The following is a 4,904-nucleotide window of genomic DNA, read 5'->3' on the forward strand; positions in this document are numbered from 1 at the left end:
TCTTTTAGTCAATCATCCCTATGCCATATTCCAAGCATGAATGTGGGATTTCATTAACCAAATCCAACAAAAATGAACTATGGCTTCCAGAGGCCAAACCGCCTCAACCCTTAACCATTAATTCCACCTCATGGTCAGACATCACTAACCATCACCAGATTGGTCTCTACCCAAGTTGTCGAGGGCTCTAGAGCGTTTGTTCCAACCAGGGCTTCCAAGACTAGTAACTCACCCCACAGTTGTTGTCAGGCTTCCAAAGCGTTTGTCCAACCAGGCTTCAAGGACTAGTAACTCAACCCCCTAAGGACTCCAGAGAATTTTTCCAATGAAGGCTTCTAGGACTAGTAACTGAACACGAGTTGTTACAGGGCTTGCAGATCCTTTGTCCAACCAAGGCTTCTAGGAACTAATAACTCAACCCAGAGCCAAAGGCACATGAGCACCAACCACAAAATAAAAGTAAAACCCATAACACCATGGCTATCTAGGAAATTGCAAGGCTAGGCAAAACCACTATCAATTCAGGCAATCCTCCATGACAATGACAAATCATAACCAAATAACCACATGCATATTCTATGTATGCCAAAATTAGTAAGGAAATCATACGTGCAACTCGTTACCTGCAAGTAAAACCCCTTGTAGTTGTTGATCTCGATGTCCTCTTGCACTTTCCTACTTTTCCCTTACATTATTGCTCCACATCCCAAGTATGACACACTCCTCCAAGAGTGCTCCAAGTGTCCAAAAGTATGAGAGAGAGAGAATAGAATGATAGCTCCAAAACTGAACTAACCAAAGCTACCAACTGATCCTCATAAGCCTTTTTATTAATGAGTCCTCTATTTCCTTCAATTTTCCATTATTTTCTTTCATTTTCCTCCTCACATGCAAATTGTCACCTTTCACCTTCCTTTTCTCCTATTTTCCATTATTTTCATAAATAAAATGCCAATAAATGCCACTATACCTTTCCAAAGCGTTAGCCATTGCCTTTGCCAATTCCCATAGCCATTAATTAATCACAAGTGATCCCCATCATTATGTTTTTGCCCAACATGCATCTTGGAATATGTGTCCCATGACCAAGGTCTTATTTTACCTTTATTAACTTTATTGCATTGATTTTTAACCACGGCTATTACAAAATATTTTCTCCTCGCTATGAGTGGTAGAGTAAAATAATGTTCTGAACATAAATTAGAGGCATTTTTCATTCTACATTTCATATTTATATTCTCATACATGAACTATTAATAGTTGGTGTTTGGCTAGGATTCAAATGACTTCCCTATTCCAAACAATGTGAGATCTAATTGGGACTTCACATTGAGGAGAAGTATTTCTACCAAAGAGGACATTTTACCTATGTCAACAAGTAGCAACACCATTTTAATAAATAAATAAATAACTAGTTTCTACAATTGGTGTATTTACATGTCTTTAGAAAAAATGGTTATATTCATATGCTAGTAGAGTTAAAATGTATTGACATAATATGCTTCCAAGACAATGGATTTAGAATCCCTTCAACGACATAGGACTATGAGATGGAAGTAAAATTGTAATGGGAAATTTCAGTTCCCTCTATTTCATCCTTCTAATTAATTACATTAAATTTTATTGGTTATTATTATTTTTCTCCCCACTCTCTTACATGTATATTTATTATTCTAACTAATGTTTATCTTTACATTTACAAGAGTGATAATAACATCGGGGGAAGATTGTCTCCATAAGATTTGTTCATATTTAGAAGTTACAAGGATTTAGAACACAAATGTGTATATGCACAAGTTTGAAATTAATTGTTGGGATCATGGAAATACCATTATCGTGGAGGTTTAAAAGGTCCTAGGAAATCATGAGTATACAATTTACTTTTTATAGAAAAAGACAATGATGCTATTTCATCATGTTAAGCTTCAAACCCATATTGAACCCATAAGAAAATGATTTATTAGCATGTAGTAATGAATAAGAAGATGGACATTGGTAAAAGATATGGCATAAGTGTTAAAATAAGGTGAAAGATAAATTGGTGATTTGATTTTCTCAAGGGTTCATTCTAAGTCATCATCAAAAATAACAATTTTTATTGTTTTTGAACTAATAATAATATAATCTCATTGTTGATAAGCTTTTTTTAATTTAAAAGTAAAACAATGTTAAAATTGAGAGATAAGTATTCATTTTTTTTTGTTGATAGACATCTGCTTCCAAGGGATAACAAGAGTTTCATTCCAGTTGCTTTTTTTGCACCTAACTACCATAAAGTGTTTATATTAGATACAAAGTTGACACCATGAACTATTAATCTCATTTTATTCAATTATTTTCAACATTTCATTGACACATGAAAAATTCCCAAAACATAATGATATGGACCTTGACCTTCCTCATAAACCAATCATCCTCGATACACTATTTATATATCACCACTTTATTAATGGTTGCTACATCTTTTATCGGTTAACCATTAACATCTATTAATCACTTATTTCTGAACCATCTGTTGTGGGGGAAAATGCCTATTTAGGACGATCCTATCCACCTAAGGTGTGACAGCGCCTTAGCAACAAACGAATACAGCTATTATGATTCCTTCCTTTATGAAATGTGAAAGAGGGGAGATTGGCAGACTTACCGTTGTCTTCCGGTTGTCCCTCGATCTAGATCCTCTTCTCTTTTTGTGTCCACATCTACGTGCCTCCTCGCTTGATCAAGAGAACAGCTACTTGAATCCCACGAGATCACAAGAGAACAGCTACCTGTGACAAGAGAACAACTACTTGCAACAAGAGAAGAACACAATACAAAGGCAAATATACATATTCATAAATGATTCAGGATTAGAAGTAAATCAAATATACTAATGCAATCATACAAAATACACCAGCATATAGGGAAGAATCAAGATAGCTTTATTGAAAGTAATGGGATTCAGGAAGAGATACAACGCATAGGGCCCAACCAAGCATCTCCTTCCCAGCAGAATGGAATTCCTTCTTCAATTCCCTTCAAAGCATAACACACCCAATGTTTCTAGCCACAAACCAATAGCAATTCTTTGCAAATACCAAATTCCAGCCTCCCTGACCTCTTGTAGGAGAGATCTATATATAGGGATATTGGAGAGAGGATGAGTCAGCTTGAGACTGGTATGAAGCTGACTAGTGTCCTCTCCCACTTTAGTTCTTGAGTCCACTTGGAGGTTCTTGCTTCCACTTGGAGATTTGGAACCTCTTACTCATCATCAGTCGAATTCCCTGATCCAAGTGTCATTTTGGAAGCTTCCTGGGCATTGACACCTTGAGAAATGACTCTGCCACTTGTCCAAACTCGCACAGCACAGGTAGCCTTCTTTGCAGTTGACATTCAACATAGGTAGACAGTGGAGCAGTTGACATTCAGCGCAGATGCTCAGTGGAGCAGTTGACATGATCCAGAATTGCCTTGTTTTTTAGTGTTTTCAGGTGGAGAACTTTTGTGAATTGTTGTGGTTTGCTGGCCTTGTTCCTCTAGGGGTAGGAACAACATGTTTAGGGACTTTGGATCCCTTGATTATTGACATTTCATGCTCAGTGACGCAAGGCACAAAAATTTCTATAAAAGTTGCCCCCTAAAGTATGAGGCCGTTTATCGGGTGAAATGCTTTATCCAGGAGGGTCCGAAGTTCATCCATCTGTTGGGAGGAGACCTGTAATAAAATAAAATACAATACATTATGATTCATACTGCTTTCATGATCTAGCTGAGGCAAGCATTCCCATGCCAGCTTTATAAATTCATTTTTGTACATAGAACAGACGATCGTCTGATGGTAGACTGATAATTTTGGTGAAATTATCATCCTTTGAATAGGATGCTCATCTGCTGCAATGATGTACATATCAAATGTCTTTATTTTTCCCTGAATATATATCGCAGCTCGGATGGATGAAAATAGATCTGGGGTCTTCAAACTCATTCGATCTTCACTCTAAGTACAAGTCGATCCATGTGAGAATTGTGCTGAAGTCGAACATGGAAAGACATCGCTTCATTACCGGTCAATGATGTAAACTGTTAACAAGCGCGAGAGGAATCACCGATAATGATAATGACCCTCAAGGTACTGCAATACAATTCGCGTGGTGTGAATAAAGGACTTGCCGTCGAACACCACACAAAATCTTCTGGTCGAAGGTCATTGATGTATACCTGTCGCCGGAAGTGAGAAACTTGCCATTGAGGCATGCAAGCTTCAAAGTACTAAAAGGGGTTGTTCCTGGATCAACTCCTTGGATAATGAGCTGATGTCAACAAGGAGTGATCCGTCAAAGGAGGGCCTTAATGAATCCCACATCAGTGACACGGAACGGAGCTAATGATTTTAATGGAGGTGAAAACATTCTGTGACATATGATTCAGGGTGGCGGTCATGAATGGATGAAGGATAATGTATGGCAGTGGATGGGACCCGATTGACTCTTTCTGAACGACTTCTCTTGAACATATGGCGACACTGATGCGATGGATTGGTAGCATTACCCCAAATATGGATGGCATGGCGAGACCATGGTGATGTGACCGGTGAATGAAACAACCCAACCCGAATGTGGTACGGAGGAAAAGTGTCATGTTCAAGAGCGACCTGCTACCATCAAAGTTTTCTTGATTTTTCCCAATTTTTCCCCAGTCATTGCTGACCAGTACCTCTTTATTTTTGTCAAGCTTGAGGAGGATAACATATGCTTGTTCTATAACCTGCCCTTCGAGCAAGCCCATCGCTATGTTTTAACGAGCCTAGCGATAGGGAAACTCGTTCTCGTCTAAAAACAAGTTTGTCGCTATTTAATCATTTTAACGAGTCTAACGACAAGGATAACTCGGTCCTTTTCATTTTTAGAGAGTCTGAAAAG

Source organism: Pinus tabuliformis, chromosome 2_2 (genome assembly GCF_031772625.1).
Source record: "Pinus tabuliformis cultivar Carrire ecotype Pingquan chromosome 2_2, CPIR1, whole genome shotgun sequence".
In the NCBI taxonomy this organism is placed as follows: Eukaryota; Viridiplantae; Streptophyta; class Pinopsida; order Pinales; family Pinaceae; genus Pinus; species Pinus tabuliformis.